Below are 20,272 nucleotides of genomic sequence, written 5' to 3' on the forward strand. Positions count from 1 at the left end.
CTCAAACAATTGCAATATGGAGCTATTGGAGAAAGTCAAATAAATATCTTGCATAGTAAGGAATGATTTCACTTTCCTTCCTATTTAGGTATTTATGTCACTTACGGAGTGATTCCTCGATTTCACTTTCCTGGCTGGAGTGTACTAGGCCAGTTAGGAACACAGGCCCTGGAGCCAAAGGACCTGGTTTCAAATGCTTGCTTTGCCACTTAGCAGCTGTGCCATCTGAGTCTGCTTGCATAACCCTTCTGTGCTTTTTATTACATATAAAAGGAGGATAATGATAGATAATGCCTGGCTTGCTGGTTCTCAGGGTAACTGGTGTAGTGTCCTCTCCCAGGGACCTGTCTTCCCTCTCATCTGCTGGTTCTGTGGCAGCCAAGGTAGGGTTGCCTGCTGTTATTGTAAGGCAACAGTGTAACATGTACATATTGTTTAGCATCCATGTCAAAAGAAAAAGGTTCCCATGAGCCCAGCTGGTGAAGTAAATATGCAGAGACTAGGTATAAGATAATGCGGGTGGTGGTGTATGTGACCTATATATAGCATGCATGTGTCATCTAAAGGTATTTGTTTCACAAACTTTAAAAATAGTCACAGCCAAATGAAACTCTATAGGTGCACCTGCTAGGAGGTGGGATTCCTGATGCCTAATTATGCCATTTACAACTTTTCCTGTACTCCAGAACTCCAACAGCTAGAATAGCAGCAGAACACATCTCAAACTCTCTACACTTAGAGCTCACCTTCCAAGTTCTTTGACATTCACACCTCTGGAGCCTGATCCTGCTTTACCCTGAGCCCCTAGTGACTCACTGAGCTGGCGCTGCATCTATGTGTCCCACAGTTCATCATCTAGAAGGGGCTTCTCTTTCTTGGCTGTGCTCAGGGGTGTCACTATTGCTAGGCAGTGTCAGTCAAGGTGAAAGGGATTCGTGGAGTCTCAGGTTGAATCTGGCCTGAAAAGCACAATTTCCACTATTAACCAGCCCATTGACCTATGGGTACTTGATTTTTCTGTCTGGTTTTTGGCACCTTCTTTGTATTTTTATTTAACTTTCTGTTATGGGTAGTCTATGGACGTTCCTCCAAGAAGAGTTTCTCTCTCTGAGCTTTGCTCACTCAGCAGAATGCCTGCACATGACAGATGCTTAAGAAACATGTCCTAATCAATTGACCATCTTACGTCCATCACCAGGAATTTGCTAACATCCACATGCATATACCATTATATGAAGACTGACACAGAGCTGGGTTACACCCATTTATTATTCTTTCTCAGTAATCAGTAGTAATATAAAGGGTTGGCAGAGGGTGTAAGAACCACTTTAGACCATGAGAAGCAAGGGCAGACGTTGTATTCAGAGCAGATGCAAAGACAGAAATAGGGAGGCAAAATAACAAGGAAGAGAAATGCAAGCTAAGTTCATATGTGATTAGACACTTTCCATTTTTAGCCTCATGGCTTAAATTTGCATAATTCTTTTAAAAAGAAAAATTAATTATTTATGACTCTAGCTTTTAACCAAACTGTGCATTTAAAGTAATCACTCTGGGTAATTTAAATAAAATCTTTTCTGTAAACAGTTTATGCTCATTAGAATGAGAAAACTGTTGGTTTATTCAATTAAAAGGACATTATTGCCAGTTTGGATTCTCTCTCTTTTTTTCCACTTCAAAATAGAGGGCAGTCACATGGAGACAGATGGGACTTAATTAAGTTGTCTCAAAAGTAACCAGATTTTGCTTTAAAAAAAAAATTTAAAGAGGACAGATTCTAAAAGACTTCAAAAACCTAATCACCATTTTAGAGCTCTGAAAAGAAGTTTTTACCCTTTATTCTGACGGTCAGTACAGAAATAAGTTTGTTTCCTGGCAAACAGATAGGACTTTCACATGAGCCCAGCACTAATCAAAGAATATGATTCTAAGCAAAGCTCCCCCTACTGTGATCTGTAAAGAATGCAAAAACAATGAACCTGCTTGGTGCTTCTATAGGTGACACCATTCACTATATTAAAGAGGCTATTCCAAAGAAGCCATCTGTATTTTCAGGACGTTATTATCTTCTGCTTACTGGTTAGTTCCCTGAATATCCATGGTTCGTAACAGCTCTTGGAGAGTGGGACACCTGAGTGTTTTCCCAGAACATGGCAGATGTGTAGCTCTGAAGAGTGAGAAGGCAACTGATGCCTAAGGTCTGCGTTTGGCCCTCCTTTGCTGTAACAGGAACAGTGTAACAGTAATTCTGATTGAATTGGGATCAGAGGGCCCTCTCACCTGGTCCCTTTGGTTCACCTGTGGCATGCAGAATTTTGGGACTCCATAGAGCAGAGTTCCTGAACCACTGGTATAGATAATTTATAATACGTTAACATAGTGAATCAGGTTTCTTTGGCTGTGACAGAATTTCAGGTTGGCCAGACTTGTGTGATTAAGGAGAATCAACTGAATCATAAAACTGAAATGTCAAAGTATAGCACTACCTTCAGGTGTAGCTAGCTCTAGGTGCCCAAATGCTGTCAGGAATCTGCATCTTGCCATCTTTTGGCTCTGTTTTCCTCTGTGTGTTTTTTGAGGCTTTTCCCCTGTGTGCAATCAAAATTGTCATCAGCAGCTCCAGATTTATATCCTACTAGTATAGCCCCCTGCCCACCAAAGAAAGAAATCTCTTTCCTCATGGTTCCTGCTAAAGCCCTGGTGCCCACACTCAGGGCTTCTACCACCTGCTCATCTACACCTGAACCAGTCATGTGGTCAGCAGGATGGAGAGTTCTGATTGGTCAGGCAAGAATCACGTGTCTACCCTTGGATTTAAGGGAGGGTGGAGTCAGCTCCTTTCAACTGCAGAATCTGAGAGTAGGGGCTGGGTTTTACCTCACAGGCAAACTGAAGTGCTATGGCCAAAAGAAGGGACATATTCTATGCAGGCAAAAAAAAAAAAAAAAATTGCTGTTTTCTGCAGACTCCTTTCAGGTAGAACAGCCTATGATTCTAAGCACATCCTGTTACTTTTCTTCTGCATCCATGGAGATTTTGTTTAAGTCCAGTGATGGAAGACTTATACCTCTGTAGGAAAGAAACTTACGTTTATATAAAGGGAACAAAAATTGGGAAGTGAGGGACAGTAGAGAAGATGACAGAAAATAGAAAATGCCAACCCATCTCAACCATCCAGAGTTCAGTCATCTTTCTAGAAGGAAATGAATAAACTATATTTGTTCCTGTCATCACAAATACATGTTGGTTTACCACCTGATATCTCCGTGATGCAGTGAAGTGAGAGCCAAGACTGTAACAGGTTTTATCCCTCTACTTCCTGTACTCCGTGCAACTGTTTGGCAAAGGTTCTTTAAGCTTCCGTTTCAACCAACTTTTGTATAAATGCCCAGAGTTCATGGCTGTTTGAATTACTTAAGCTTTTCGAATATAGGCAATGGGGATGTAGCTGTGCTAAAGGTTTAATAGTGAGATGGTGTGGGCTGTGTGGCCCAGGCATACCAAATCTTTATCTCAAATGTCTTTCAGAGAGAGACAGAGTATCAGGGGGCCAGGTTAGAGCAGCAGCCGCTCTTGGTGATGATGGGGCAAAAGCCTGAGCTAGAACTCTAGTGGATGAGGTCATCCCGCACACAGCTCCCTTTGCCTAGGTCAGTGTAGTGCAGTGGCTTTGTAGAGAAAGCTGGGTTGTAACTTGTTTGTCAGGTTTTAATAATGCTGATTTAATAAAATTAGTTGAGATATATTTCCTTCTTTATTTTCTAAAAAATGTTTTTGTAAGATTTGCTGTATTTCTTCTTGAATGTTTGTTAGAATTCATTAATGAAACTATTTGAGCCTGGAACTTTCTTCGTGGGGAAGTTTCTCATTCCAAATTCATTTTCTTTTGTACATATAGGACTATTTAGATTTTATATTTCTTAATATCAATTTTTTTTCTCATTTTGTTGTAAGGAATTTGTTCATTTCATCTAAGTTATTGATTTATTGACATAAAGATGTTCATAATATTCTCTTATTTTTCTTTTAATGTCTTTAGGATCTATGGTGGTATCTCCTCTTTCCCTATTAGCAATTTTTAATCAGTCTAGCTATTTTGTTTAATTTTATTGATATCTTCAAAGAACCAGCTTTAGGTTTCACTGGCATTACTCTTTTATTTGTCCATTTTCTGTTGCATCCATGTTTGTTCTTACTTTTAATTTTCTTATTTCCATCTGCTTATATTGTGTTTAATTTGGTACTTTTTCTAGCCTGTTAAGGTGAGGCTTTGACAGTTAATATTAAATATTTCTTGTCTTCTGTTATAAGCATTTAAAGCTTATAACTTATTTATTCTTCAGTTGCAAGCATTTAAAGCTACATGTTTTTCTAAGCTCTACTTTAGCAACATCTCACAACTTCTGATATATTGTGTTTTCATTTTTATTCAGTTTAAAATACTTCTGAATGTCCCTTGTGATTTGAGGATTTTGTGACTAATGACTTATTTAGTAGCGTATTATTTTCCAAATATTTTCAGATTTTACTAGGTATGTTATTGTTACTGACATCTAATTTGATTCTTTGTGTTCAAAGAATATACCCTATATGGTTTCAATCATTTAAAACTTATTGAGACTTGTTTTATGGCCCATCATGTGGATTTTCTTGGTGAGGATTTTATATATACTTGAAAATAATGTGTATTTGGCAGTTATTGTGTATATTTTCCTATAAATGTCTATTATGTAAAATTGGTAGTGTTTTTCAAGTCTTAAATATCTTCACTGGTTTTCTGTCTAGTTGTTTTATCAGTAAGTGAGAGGACTATTGGAATAACAAAATTCTAATTTATCTGTTGCATTTTTTCAGTTCTACCCATTTTTGTATCATGTATTTTCAAGCCCTATTAGGAACATACACTAAAATTGCAGATTATTGTCTTCTTGAGGAACTGACCATTTTGTCATTATGAAGTATTTCCGTTCATCTCTGGTAACGTTCATTTTCCTCAAGTCTATTTGGTTTGATTTTTGTTTGAAATTAATATAGCCATCTCAGCTTTCTTATGATTGATGTTTTGTGGTACATATCTTCCATGACCTTAACCTATATATCTTTTTACTTAAAATATACTTTTGTGGACAAAATATAATAGTTTTGCTTTTCTTTTTATCCAGCCTGATAATCTCTACCATTTAATTTGTGTGTTTAGTCCATCTACATTTAATTTAATTTTGTTGTTTGGTTAAAGTTTACCATATTGTTATAAATAAATATATTCTGTTCCTTTGTTTTTCTTCTTATTTAAGTTTACCATATTGTTACAGATAACTGTATATATAAATATGTAATACATGTAATCATAAAAATAACTTTACATGTATGAAAGAATAATCTTATATATAATAATCATATATATTCTCTTCTAGTATTTTCTTATTTACATTTACCATATTGTTATAAATAACTGTATGTATAACTATGTATAATATATATAACTACATATATAAATGACATATATAAGAGAACATTTTATATATAATGAGCACACATATTTACATACATGTTTACATACCTATATGTTTTTATTCTCTTTATGCATTCTTTTGAATTGAGTGTTTTGACTTCCATCTTATCTCCACGTCTGCCCTATTAGCTTTTGTTAATTATTTGAACTTTAGCTTCTCATAGTCTACCTTCCTTATAGTGGAAGAAACTTACAACAGTATATCTGCAGTGCCCCCTTTCATACCACATGCTATTATTATGATACTTTTTACTTTCACATATGTTATAAACCCCACAATACATAGTTTTTATTTTGCTTAAAATAGTAAAGTGAAGAAAAATTTTTATATTTATCCACATGTTTTCCATTTCTGGTGCTATTTATTCTTTTGAATATACCCAAGCTTCCAATTGGAATCATTTTTCTTCAGTCTGAAGAATTTCCTTTAATTTTTTCTATAGTTCAGCTCTGCTGGCAGTGAGTTCTAGCAGATTTTTTTTGTATGAAAGCATTTTTATTTTGCCTTCTCTTAGAGTGATGTTTTCACTAGATACAGAATTCTAGTTTACGGTTGTTTTCTTATAGTACTCAAAGTGGCTGCTCTAGGATCATTTGGCCTGCATTGTTTTTGACGGGAAGTCCACTGATAATTCTTACTTTTCATCCCCTGTACCTATGTGCCTTTATTTTATTAGCTCCTCAAGATTTTGTTGTTATGATATGTTTTCAGCAACATTATAAAGTGCCTTGGTATTGTTTTCTTTTTATTTTTCTTGAGGTTCTAACCTTCTTGGATTGATTGGTTTATAATTTTTGTCAAATTAAGATATTTAGTCATTAATTCTTGAGATATTTTATTTGTTCTTTCACTGCTCCGAAACCATCCTGGACTTTCAATTGCACATTTATTCATCTGCTTGATATCATCCTACTGATTACTGAAGTTATTTTTTCAACTTTTTTTTCTCTGTGTGCTTCATTTCTTATTGTTTCTATTGCTGTGTCTTCAGATTCGCTGATTTCTTCTTCTGTCGTGTCTAATCTGTTGTTAAACCCATACAGTGACTTTAAAAAATTTTTAAGTATTGTATTGTTAGACTTTAGGAGTTCTATTTGGTTTTGGTTTCTATTGGGTTTTGATTTGGCTTTTAATTTTTATTTATCCCTTTATTGTGTTCATGTGTTTTTAAAAATCTTCTATTATATTTCAAGAGTTGAAGTCTGTGTTTGTGAGTTTTATCATTTCTGTGTATATGTTACCTATTGATTGTTTTACCACTTATGGGTCACATTTTCCTGTTTCTTTCTTTCTTTTTTTTGTTATACTTTAAGTTCTGGGGCACATGTGCAGATCGTGCAGGTTTGTTCCATAGGTATACATGTGCCATGCTGGTGGTTTGCTGCATCCATTGCCCTGACATCTACATTAGGTATTTCTATATATAGTAATTGTTGAACAGATGATAAGCATAATGACATTGTAATGGTGGGCATTATGTTTATGAGTGTCTGGATGTTGTCTATTTTAAAGGAATTTTGAGTTTTATTCTAGTCAACTTATGTGTCACCTTGGCCCTTATAAAGCTTGTTTTTAAGCTTTGGGTATGACATATCTTTCACTCTAAGGCAAGCATTTTGTTGCTCAGTTATTGAAAATCCAATTGGCATTTGAATTTCTCTAGTTTTTAAATGTGAACTTCAGAAGCAAATCTGCCTCTTTGAGGTTTATACCCAAGAGCCACTGATAAGACCTGACTTTCTATGCTAAGAGAAAAAAACTACCATTGAATTGCAAAAAGGCACTAAGAAATACCAGTATTTGATAAGAGTTACTCTATTTCATGGTTTAATTGTAAATTAATCAACAGCATGAAAAATTCCACTGAAAATACACATAGATTTCAAAATTATAGAAACATATGTTTGGTAAAGTGTGCTTGAAGATTGCCAAACCCCAGACTTGGGGACTGGGGAGCAAAATGTAGTTTGAGAGAATCAGTGATCCCAGCATATTAACAGACCTCCCTTTTACACAGAACCAAAATAAGCCTGAAATGGTGTGGTAGTCAGTATGTCAACAGGCTTGAGTGGAGAACAAAGCTCTTTGCTAGTCTACTGGCAAGCAGACCACTTGGTTTTTATTTTTATCTCATATTCCCTTCCTTATCCATTAACAGATTATTTTAAGTTTTTAGGAAAAGACCAGCCAGACTGTTTGACTAGTTTATACTATCAGGCCAAAAAACAGGGTTTGGAGTCAGTCTCAAGTGTCCTCATCTGCAGAGTGAAGATGATCATACTTGAACCCTAGAGTTCTTAGGCGACTTTCTATGAGTATGCATTCAGATCCCTTAGTACCTGTCCTGCCTTGGAGTAAGCACTCAGCATGTGTGAGTTCTCATTGTTAGTTACTGGATCCAGTCTTGACTTGAGAAGTGCTTGTGTGCACAAAGAGAACTAATATCATGCAACACATGGCTTTGGTAGTTCTTTCTGTGACCCAGTGAACATAAAATATATTTACCGATGGGCCAAGGTCAAAACAACATGTAAGAGAAGGAAATGTTCATAGGTTTTCCCAAGACAAGAACTTTACTTAGAATCAGAGCATTCTTCACAGACTAAAATCATAGAGCTGAGAGTTCCCTGAAGGATTCTCTAATCAGGAGCATCTAACAGGATTGTCTCCCATATCTTACATTATAGCTCACACCTCTACTCTGGACTGGCTGTTTACTGTGCTCACTTCTGTGAGACACAGACTTCATGGATAACAGAGCTACATAGTCACTTACTTTTATTTAATAGCTTATTACATTTTTCACAGGAGTAAGGAAATGGAAGGACCTAATTGAATCTTTGAGTTTAGATAGAGACAGGGATAGACATAATCATCATTGCTACCACGGAGCTCCATGAAGGCATCATTTCATCAGCTGTTTTCATGAGCAACAGGGAATCCATTCTTCTGGAAATGCTTCTCCAGAGCTGTCTTCTGAATTATACCCCTAAGCCATTTAGGTAGAGCAGCTAGCTTTTGAACATGGGATTCTTTAAGATGATCTTTCAAGTGACCCTAGAAGATGGACTGTTGTCATTGGACCACCTGTGATTTGCTAAATGATGCTGTCTGTCTTGAAAGCAGACATTGGTAAATTTACACTGGAATAGACTAAAGTGGATGTGTTTTCGTAATGTCAATTAGCTCCCACATAATTGGTAAATAGAGAATGATGTTATTGTAAGACAGAATCTCTTTGGGTCTATGGCATTTTTCCTGGGCTGCTAGAGTGTTGCACCACTGAGGAAGCAACAGGTGAAAGCGGAGTACACCAACCCAGTAGCGAGCAGCAGCTGCAGAGACGCGCGTTTCAGCACATGAGAGTTTTCCACTTAAATCTCTTCTTCTGGGCTCCAGCTGGTCACATGTTCTATCTTGGATGTGCTTCCTGTTTGTTTCACCCAGGTCCTGAGCCTTTTGCCCTTGCTCCATTAGTCAGCTGCCTCAACTTTTCCTTAAACCTCCTGCCTTCAAGTTATTAACTCCTTTAAAAAATGATAATTTAAGTTTTTAATAAAAAACTTAACACGTCATTTTAATTGTGTTAATCGTTTATGAACGTTGCTCTTGTTTTTGTTTGGTGTTCTGGTTACCAAGTTTCTAAGAGTTGGAGCTGCCTGTCCTAATCCTATTTTTCCCCATAAGTTTTGTTATTTTTAGTGTGCAGTTTTACAGAAGGTGAGGTTTCTCACTAATACGTATCACATCATAGCAGAAATGCCTGGAGTTCTACTTATTTCAAGCTAACAGTTGCTTTTGTGTCATAGACCAGGTCTGCGGCTGAAAAATATGGCACCAGCGTTGTGCCTCTTGCTTTGTATGTAGACTGCATCTTTACCTTGATTCTGGCCCTTTGATATTTTTTGCTATGACAAAAACTGTTTACATACTCTTTCCACTGCAGACATGGAGGATGACTGAAGATTTTGTTCACTTTACGATGAACAAAGTGTGTGTGTTGGGGAAAGCTCTTTCCGTTTGTCATTCTTGAGGGCCCAGTATTTCTAGTTAATTTGCTACACAGATTTCTTTGTGGTTCAGCAGTTTGTCAGATCTCTGCAAACTCTCTCTTGAAGACATCTGTTGAGTGAAGTCGTGGCTTCATTGCAAACACTTGAGTTTTCACTAATTTTCTTCTGAGGGATTTTCATGCCGCCTTTTGTAGGGAGTATGAAAACCTTTTCATCTTTTTGGAGAGTTTCAAGTTCTTTGGCTCCCATCTCCCCTGGTGGGGTTTTCCTTGAAGGACCATTCTGGTCATTATTGACTCTTTGGTTCTCCGTGGCTCTCTGCTTCAGACAGCAAGGCCCGTGTCTGTCCTGGGTGGCTGGAAAGCCAGGTGATGGGAGGCTGAAGGGAAGTATCAGTACCTTCCTCTACTGCGCCCCCATTGGTACTTCCCTTCCTATGTCCCTTTCCTCCCCTAACTTTCTCAGCATAGTGTTTCCTTACATGGACCTGCGTTGGCTCTGAGCTCACCGTCTCAGAGGAATTACATGACATGCATAAATTATGAAACAGTTTTGCAAATTAGGTTTTAATTAAAACCAGCAGCTTAGAGCATCCAACTGGAAGCAGTCACAATGTTGAAAAGTGACACTGGTAGGGTGGGAGTTCAGGAGAAGGTCTGAGTGGCTTTGCATCCTGTTTGGATATTTCCAAAATGAATGCTGCACAAAGGAGCTTCCTTCCATCTCAGACCCTCCTTAATCCACGCCGCTGCCTTCCATGAATCGCTTTATGGCGTTAGACCCTTGACTGCCATGGGGACCAATATAATTTTCAAGAAGGAAATACAAATGTGTCTTCGTTGTAGTTTTATCCATTTGGTTCTACCAGTCTGCATTCTCACAGAGAACTGGCAGAACTTCCAGCTGCCCCGCATTGCCAGAACCCCCATTCAGATCACTTTTCAGCCGGATGATCACCAAAATAAGGCTGAAGAATGGCAATTTTAATTGGAACCTTATTTTTCAGATACAATACAGAGTGCAAGCCTGATGAGAAATGACTTCTTATTGTGAGAATTTTCAGAACATTGTAATGAGCAAAATGTCTGGGGCCTTCCCTCCACTGATACTCCTTAGCTATATGTAACATGAGACTTGTTCTGGTCTGCCCATTAATAATCCACATTTTTCAGCCTCTCAAAAAATGTCTGCCATCAAGTGAATAATTTATGCAGGCTTGCCTTTCATCTAGGCAGGGCTGTACTGCTAGAACAAAAAGTCCAGATCTTTTCATTCAAAATTAAGTTTGAAAATCTGACCTTCAGTGATCAGTCCGTGTTGCTGCTAACTAATCCAGTGTGCTGGACCGTGTGCTGTTCTCTGTAGACCTGCAGCAGAGCTAGTCACTTGGCCATTCAGGAATTTTGAAGTTTAATATTCTCTATATCTTTAACTCATTCGGACCCTGGGAAAGGCTTATCCAGATAATCTGTATTTTTTAAATTACTGGAATATCCTTTTTTTCTTTTTTTTTGACAGAGTCTCACTCTGTCACCCAGGCTGGAGTGCAGTGGTGCGATCTCGGCTCACTGCAATATCTGCCTCCCAGGCTGAAGAGATTCCTGTGAGTCAGCCTCCTGAGTAGCTGGGACTACAGGCGCCCACTGCCATGCCCAGCTGATTTTTGTATTTTTTTAGTAGTGACAGGGTTTCACCAGGTTGACCAGGGTGGTCTCAAACTCCTGATTTCAAGTGATCTGCCCTTGTCGGCCTCCCAAAGGGCTGGGATTACAGGCGTGAGCTGCTGTGCCTGGCCTGGAATATCTTTAAAGATGATAATACATAGTGTTGGCTTGGGAGTGGTACAGTGACTATCAGAGAGAATCTTGGTCAGAGTGTAACTTCGGACAACTTTTCTTGAGAGTATTTGAACTGAAATATGTAATACCCTTTGACCAATAATTCGCCTTCTTGAAAAGTTGAGAGGGTGTTTAACAATTTGACTTCAAGGATGTCCATTACAGTGTCATTCATATTAGTGACAGCCTAGATCTCTAATAATAAGGAATTCAATAAGTAACTTACTGCATATTCAAATAATTTAAATACCATAAAGTCATTTAACATGATGGTGCGATCAGCGATGGATATTAGCATCATAGGGAGCTTTAAATGTCTTTTTTTGGCCTATCTTTTATACCTAATTTTCTGCAAAAAACCAGCATTATTTGTGTGATTTTTTTTAAAAAAGAAACACATAGGGAAGTATATGCATTGCCAAGAAGGGTCTGTTTGTCTTTTTCTTGCTTTTAAACATACTGTTGGAAAAAAGAAATTAAGTCCCATTTATACCTCAAACTAGAGAGTGAGAAGTCATTATTAAATTATATATGCCTGGTAAGATAATACCCAAATTCATAAAAGCAAGAAAATTTGGAATATATAGGTACCATTTTCCCCATAAATCTTTCCAACAAAGTTTGAAGGACTTACCGATAGGGGGCAAAAATAGAATGAGACGTGAATGGTTTTAAAGTAGTAAGGTCAGCTACATTTGTTTGCTTTTATTGACCCTGTTTTTATCTTATCTTCCCCTCTGCAGGGTTATCTCTACCTGTATTTCTGCTGTTTCCTCCTCTTCCTCCTTCATCATCGCCTTAATGACAAGGCACTAGCTGAAACCATGTAACTGGGGGAGGTCACTCCGTTAGGGATGATGGAGTAATGAACAGGTGCCCACATTTAAGGAGCAAGAGAAGGAATATGGAGTAAAGGAAGTAGCAGACTGGCACTCATGGGAAAGCCGGGGTAGGGAGGGGAGAAAATTCCAAGGAGCAGGGTATTCAGAGACACACCTTTTGTCTCCTTGACCTACCCAATATTATTATAAAGACCAGAATAGCTTCTAGACTTTGGAGAAACATGATTCTCCATGTGTTTGGAAGGAAATTTTATGCATAGCATTGGAAATCTTTTGAGGAAATTACTCCTGAGTATTTTTGAAGCTGAGCAGTTACAGAAATATTTTGTCGAATCCCTTTATTTGTACAAGTAAAATCTAGTTGTGATCTGCCATGGTATGTACCTAGAGATGGCCAGCTGCAAGTTTCTACGAAAATAACAAGAAAAACTCAGTTCACTCAGGATGTTCCAATAGCTTGTACTTAGCTGGAAGGCACTAGAAGCTAGGTCCCATGGATGGATATGGGGTCAGATGACAGCATGGGGGCTGAGCTCTGCCGTCTAAATGCCATGCCCTCCCTGGTGTTGGCTTCACTCTCAGGCCTATTTGATGGTCTATCCGCAGTACTAGTTCTAGGTCTTTCTTCCCAGATTCTAGTCCCAGTCTTTCCTCCCAGATTCCTTTCTCTAGGGAGAAAGCTAGCAGGGGGAAAATGGGAGAGGAGTATAATTGAAAAATCTTGCTTGGCTTAGATTAGGCCACAGGTCTACCCTGAGTCAATTGCTGTGGCCAAGGGAAAGTGAGGAGTTGATGGCTTAGGTCTGGGCAATGTCCACATCATGGGACTTGGCCTCTTATCCAGAGCATGGGACATTCTGAAGGAAAGGGATTAGATGATTAACGTGAAGAGACAAGTGTTCTAGATTTCTCATCTGTCAAACTGTAGCAATAACACTATTATTAGAGATAGGAGTCACACTCTGCCTAATGTACCTTGCTCAGACCCTGTCATTTCTTCACTAACCCACTGTGATGTAGCAGTGACTCAGCAAGAGGGGTTCTGATACCAGGTCTGTAGGGTCATCTGTGGACCATGAGGCTGGTGATTACTGTAACCTCTCATGTGCTATCAGATTGGAGCCAGCCCTAAATACTGCGAAGGTTACAAAGTCAAGGGATTAAAAACAGCCACTGTTATGGGCTATTTGTTTTTGTAAAGACTCAATATGCATTAGCTCATTTAATCCTCAGATTAATCTCATGAAATGATGTTATTACTACTATTTTACAGACGAGAAATCTAGAGCTCAGAGATGCTATATTGTTATACAGGTTCTTATGGCTAGTAAGTGGTAGAGGTAGTATTTAAAAGCAGGTCTACCAAGCTCCAAGGCCCTCCTTCTTTCATTGCTTCTTCCTTTCTTCCTTCCTTCTTCTTCCTTTTCTTCTGTTCTTTTTTCTCTCTTTCTTTCTCTCCTTCCCTCCTTCCTTCCTTTCCCCTCCCTCCCTACTTTCTTCCCTCCCCCCTTTCCTTCTTTCTTCCTCTCTTTCTTCCTTCCTTTCTTCTTTCTTCTCTCCCTCCTTCCTTTTTTCTTTTTAATCTCCCTCCCTCCCTGATCTTTTTTCTTTCTTTCCCATTTCCCTCTTTGCCTCCTTCCTTCTCTTCAACAAATATGCACTTAATTCTTACCAAGGGCCAGGAATAGGTCTAGTCCCTAGGAATACAACAATGAATAAGATAGATACATTCTCTTGGTGGAGAGCTCGTCAAAAAACCTAAACAAGTAAACAGGCAGATTACAGAGTGCAACAAATGCTAAGTCAGGAATAAACAAGATGATATTATAGAAAGACACTTTAGGTAGAGAGAATAACACCTGCCAGAAGAGGTGCCCTCAGAGCTGAGATCTGACAGGATGGGTAGGGAATCGGTGAGGCAGGGAGGTGGGGTAGTCAGAGAATTGACACAGAGTTATGGGGACAGAGCATTAACCAATCAGAGGAAAGAGCCCACAAAAGCTTTAAAGTAAGCGGGACTTGAAGGACAGGCTGGCTAAGTGCCAGGCTTATACTTTCAGACCATTCTGGGTGCCGTGTAAAGGAAGGATTGGAGGGCAGGAGTGAACCTGGAGAGACCAGATGAGCAGCAGTGGTGGCTTGGTATGGGGTGGCAGAAGTGGACGGATGTGAGACAGAACCCACGCTGACAAATCTGAGCTCATCAGAGACCCCTTGGCATCGGTTTTAGAGTTTGAGCCAGCTGACAGAACTGTCTTTGCTCTATAGTAGAGTAGGGCTCTTTATCCACGTTGCTTAATGAAGATGAATGGAAGATTATACATGCAAGCATCCACAAGGAAAAAAATGAACACATGGAACCTTAGCAGCAAGCAGGGATTGATCATTCATTCATGAGGCCCGAGGCAAAGGGCCAGTTTTACAAATGGAATAAACATATGTAGGCCAGGCATTTTTTGTTTTACACAGTTGGCAGGAAAATACTTTGTTTCCTATTTGGTCTTTACATATTTCATAGTGAAATGTGTTGTTTTGATCAATAGATCTTTAATTGGAGTTTTATGTTTGAAAAAGAGTCCACTCAAGTTTGGAACTTCATTGAGCTAGAGCAGTGGATGGCCTCTCAGTCACTCCCATGGCTCTGTGTGAAATTGAGGTAGAAATGAAGTGAATTAGGAGAGTTAAAACAAAAACATGTTCCTCTGTTGGTGCAGGAACCGTCCCTTCTTGAAATGCCTTTATCGGGGCCTCGGAGCTCTTCCTTAGATCTCCTTGTGCCTCACCTGTTGTTCCTCACAGGCTTCCTGCGCTGGCCCGACCTCATCACCTGGGCTCTCCCTGGTGGGATGTCCGTGACTGAGGTCTGGGCTCTAGCTCTCCTCTGCCCTGACTCACCACTTCGGTAACCTCATCTGCATGCAGGCAGTAACCAACTCAGGCGTCCTCCCTGGACGTGAGTTTCATATTTCCAGCTGCCTACCGTATATCTCTGCCTGCAAGCCCATGAGGCATCTTGAACTTTCCTTAATTTTAGACAAAACTGAACTCTTGGTGCTTTTCCTCAACTATGCTTCTCCCGTACTCATCTTGTCAGTGTGCCTCTCCTATAATCATCTTCTCAGTAAATCGCAGCTCCATTTTTGCATTTATCAAGGCCAAAACCTTGGCTGCATCTTTGATGTCTCTCCTCTCCTATGATCATCCAGGCTATCATTTCAATTCTCAGCTCTACCTCGGATCAGACTATTGCCTGCTGCCTCTGACACCAGCGTGCTAATCCCCTTCTCCCTCAGTCCTTTTTTTGTTTTGTTTTTTGAGATGGCGTCTCACTGTGCCACCCAGGCTGGAGTAAAGTGGCGTGATCTTGGCTCACTGCAACCTCTGCCTCCTGGATCCAAGTGATTCTTTTGCTTCAGCCTCCCAAGTAGCTGGGATTACAGGCACATGCCACCATGCCCAGCTAATTTTTTATTTTGTATTTTTAGTAGAGACAGGGTTTCGCCATGTTGGCCAGGCTGGTCTTGAACTCCTGACCTCAGGTGATCCACCCACCTCAGCCTCCCAAAGTGCTGGGACCACAGGCATGAACCACTACACCCGGCCTCCGTCAGTTCTTATCTAGACCATTCAACAACCTCCTCACCAACCTCCCTTCTCAAGTTCTGTCTCTGTTGCTCTCTGGCTTTGTGACCTTGTAGTTTCACCATCTGCAGAACTGGGGTAATAATGGAACTTACCTAATGAGATTACTGATGAGTTTTCAGTAAGTTAATATAGATAAAGCACTTCAAATGGTGGATATCATGTCACAGCTATCATAATCACCTGTCATTACTGCTATCCTCACATGCAAATCCTAGTACATGGCTGTTAGCCTTAAGATAGCCTCATAGGCCAGAATGACTGCTAGAGCTCTAGCCATCACATTCACCTTCCTGGCAGCAGGATGGAGAAAGCCTTTTTTTTTTTTTTTTTTAAGATGGAGTTTCACTCTTGTTGCCCAGGCTAGAGTACAATGGCATGATCTTGTCTTACCACAACCTCTGCCTCCTGGGTTCAAGCAACTCTCCTGCCTCAGCCTCCCAAGTAGCTGGGATTACAGACATGCACCATCATGCCCAGCTAATTTTGTATTTTTAGTAGAGATGGGGTTTCTCTATGTTGATCAGGCTGGTCTTGAACTCCTGACCTCAGGGATCCACCCACCTCGGCCTCCCAAAGTGCTGGGATTACAGGCGTGAGCCACTGAGCACAGCTGAGGGAGTGCTTTGAAAGACACCATCTGGAAAAGCCACATCCATGCATATCTCATTGGCCATGACTGAACCCACTTAACCGCCTTTATCTTTAACAGAGTCAAATTACCTGAGCTTGGCTAAAATTGGGGTTTCTGGTACCAAAAAAGAAAAGCAGCGTGACAATAACTGTAGTACCAACAGCAGGTATGTGGTACTATGAAGGCCTGTGAAAAGAGCATATGACAAGAGAGGGTAAACAAGTCTTCTTTGAGACAGAGACAACTGACCAGAGAAACAGGTGTTTGCCAGGCAAGTGGGGAGGGGTCTGAGGATGAACTCCGGGATGAGAGAACAGAACAAGTGTCTGTGACTGGAGAGGGCACGGACAATCTTCATTCTGCACCATCTGTCGTACACCACATGTTGAAAACCATAGTGGCTGGGTTCTCTGTCCTCCATCTAGACTCTTCCATAAGGAGTGGTGCCAGGATTTCTCATCCCTGCTTTCTCTTATGGGTGATGCCCAGATGGAATGGCCCACGAGGTCCGCAGGCCCTCCAGGGGTGTGGGTTTGTGCTGCTACTGTGTGGTTGTGTGAGAAGCAGCATTGATTGGAGCAGACATGAGGCCACCCAGAGCCTTGTCCTTGACTTTCAACAGGAACATTTCCTGACTAGGTGACCTTGGGGAGATACTTAACCATTTAAATATTGTCTGTTTCCTCACCTATAAATTGAGAAGGTACTAATATCTCATCCAGAGATTCACTACAAAAAGCAAAAGAGCTAAAACTGATAAAGCATTTAGCCAGGTACCTGGCTTATGGAAAAAGTCCAATCAACAGCGACTATTTCTGTTATTGCTGTCACCTTCATCTTCATCATTTCCTCTCCTTCATTCCCTTCTGAATGACACATTCTCCATCTTTTCATGTTTGAATGTGACGTGTCACCTGAAGCATACCCTGCACCCAGCTTTTCCTTAGGAGCGTGTAAACCCACAGCACACCACGATTTTTTTCTTTACCCTTCTTTTGGAAAAATGACTTGAGGCTGTATTCAGTTATATAGTGAAGCTTACAATCTGCAATGTGGGCCAGGAAGGAACCCAGTGCTGCCTGTCCAGACCCCTCATGGAGTAAATGAGGAAATAGACCCATCAAGGCAGAGGCCACTTGGCAATGCCTAACAAGGTGGCTTTGAAGAAGAAAACATCTCCCCGGTGTGTTGAGGAAGAGATGTCACCTTGTCTAGGGCCTGATGATGATGGGAAGTGCCCAGGCTGTTTTTTTGCATATCCAGGGGTCACTGAGACAATTAGTCGTAGACAGACATCTATACCAAGCCGTGGCAATGTGAGTTTCAGATCTGTTCCTCTAGCAGATATGTTTTTCTCTTGAAGGGCATTAGCTTGGGTGATTAACATGGTGGTGGTGGGTGTTGATTCAAGGATTTGAGGCAGTTACCCTGATTATCTTTCCCTGGTATCAACTCTGGGTATATCCTAGTAATAAGGTAGCTTGTTTAACAAGGGAAGTACCAGTCACAGGTTAGAGGACTTCACACGTACGTATGGGGAAGATGCCTTCTCTGCCCTCCTGGAGTTTGTGACATAGCAGGGTAGAAAGGCATTAAATGAAAAAATTACATAGTCACTAGAGTGTGCTCAGAACTACAGAGAAGCAGCACAGGGAAATGTTTTGCCATTTCTTATTTATAACAAATGCTGCTAATTGGTTATAATATTCTTTTGTTTGTTTGTTTGTTTTTGTTTTTTTTTTGAGACATCATCTCACTCTGTCACCCAGGCTGGAGTGCAGCGGCGCTGACAGGGCTCACTGCAGCCTCAACCTCCTGGGCGCAGGTGATCCTCCCACCTCAGCCTCCCGAGTAGCTGGGAATACAGGCATGTGCCACCATCCCTAGCTAATGTTTTTGTATTTTTTGTAGAGATGGAATTTCACTATGTTGCCCAGGCTGGTCTCAAGCTCCTGGACTCAAGCAATCTGCCCACCTTGGCTTCCCAGGGTGCTGGGATTACAGGTGTGAGCCACCACACCTGGCCGGTTATAAAATTATTTCCAGTGAAACTCAGGTGTGACTTCAGAATCCTTCTCAATATGGTCCTTCATCCAGCCATTGCTAATGAGTCAGAGCTGGTTCTTGAGGCAAAACCTAGCAGCTATCCAAGATCTGGCCATTCCCCAGCCCTCTCTCCATCATTCCACTTTACAGAGAAGCACACTGTGCCTCAAGACTTGAGCCAGAGGCCAAAGTGGACCAGGTAACTGGCTGGTGTGGCCCCTAGGGCAGGGCCCTGCACACAATTCATGAATGCTGGGTGATGATGTATTGGGGAGCCAGCTCCCAGCAGCAGCAGCATCTGTGGTCACAGAGGATCTGATCTAAATGTGTACTATTCCACCCTGAGACTACTTCAGAGAGGTCCATCCTGGTGAGGGCATCACAAGCTGTAATTTACACTATTTAAAAGCTCCAATAGGAAAGTTGCTGTTTGTTCTCCCAGGTTATTTCTTGAGGGAAATATATGTATATGTTTTGTGGGGAGGTTGAGGGCAGTCTTAAACTGAGGACATCACCACAAAGGCCTGGTCTGTCATTTTCCTTCCCAGGATTTCTTCCCATGTGCTTAAATGGATTAGTCAAAAAGAGTTGTTTCCTGCTCAAGAAAGATAAAACTGAGAGAGAGAGAGAGAGAGAGAGACAGGCAGACAGACAGACAGAAAGACAGAAAGGGCAGCTTTCCTGCCAAAGAGACCTGCAAAGTCCAGTGCAGGGCTTCACTTTGGTATTTATTTTGCAGTCCATCAAACGTTTGTCATATTCATGGTCCCATGCGTTCACGGGGCATAGCTGTGATTCAGCATAAATGCTTTCCTAAGAAAATAGACATTTTTCTTTCCACAGTGTTCGTGTATCCAAGGTTCGTTTCCTCTTGTGTTAAAAGATATTTAATATTTGAGAAACTTTTTTTAAGGTGATTCCTCATTTTAGGCTCAGTTTCTCACCTCGTGGTCCATTTTTTCCCTGAACTCTTGAAAAGCACTAGAGGAGCTCATGAGCTTCCTTTCTGAATAGTTCAGCCATAACTAGGAGGAAGGAATCAGGAAAAATGCTTGTATTTCTGTCTTCTTAAATTGGGAGACCTGTTTAAGACAAAAGTGTTGGAAATTGAGTGTTGGAGAAGTTGGAATCTGCTTTTCGTAGACATTCTCAATACCATTTTGGAGACGTCTCTGAGATCCAAAACATCTTATTTGTTCTACTCTTTGTGGGCTCCATCCACAGGGGCAGGGGCTTAGGACAGGTTTAAGAGAGCCTGGTCTTTGTGCATCAGAAGAGAAAGAATTTACCAGAGTAAAAAGAATGGAAAAGTCTGATGATTCAAGTGGAGACCTTAAAATGTCTGATTTAGTTGCTTTGCATCTTCTAGCACTTCTGATGTCCTGAGCTCTAGAGAGACAGAGAGCAAGTCTGCTGTCACAATTCCCAAGTGTTTGTGGTCTTTATTTATGTGTGAATTGAGTTGAATTTGTATGTTCTAAACCCAGGCAGCACACTACTATGAGTCTTTATCTATGAGACATTGTATAATTACTTTACCTTTAAGTTTCATTTTAGTTTTCATCTGTAAAATAGGGATACCTAGCATTGGGTTGCTGTGATTTAGTGGGATAATGCAAGGACTTAACACAGTGCCAGGTGACAAGTCCACACTTGATAAATGTTAGTCCTTATGATGGGAAGTAAATCTTGGTAATGATGTAATTCTTAGATTGGGTATTTGATACATGGATAATGTTAATTC

General features: G+C 40.4%; 1 protein-coding gene across 5 annotated transcripts in view; it reads left to right on the top strand.

The window, feature by feature from the left end:
• The window catches only part of CACNA2D3 (calcium voltage-gated channel auxiliary subunit alpha2delta 3), a 963,339-nt gene that overhangs the window by 679,364 nt on the left and 263,703 nt on the right, over positions 1–20,272 (top strand). The window lies entirely within an intron of this gene.

The sequence above is a fragment of the Aotus nancymaae genome, unplaced genomic scaffold (genome assembly GCF_030222135.1).
Source record: "Aotus nancymaae isolate 86718 unplaced genomic scaffold, 86718_ANA_hifiasm-v0.15.2.pri h1tg000067l, whole genome shotgun sequence".
In the NCBI taxonomy this organism is placed as follows: Eukaryota; Metazoa; Chordata; class Mammalia; order Primates; family Aotidae; genus Aotus; species Aotus nancymaae.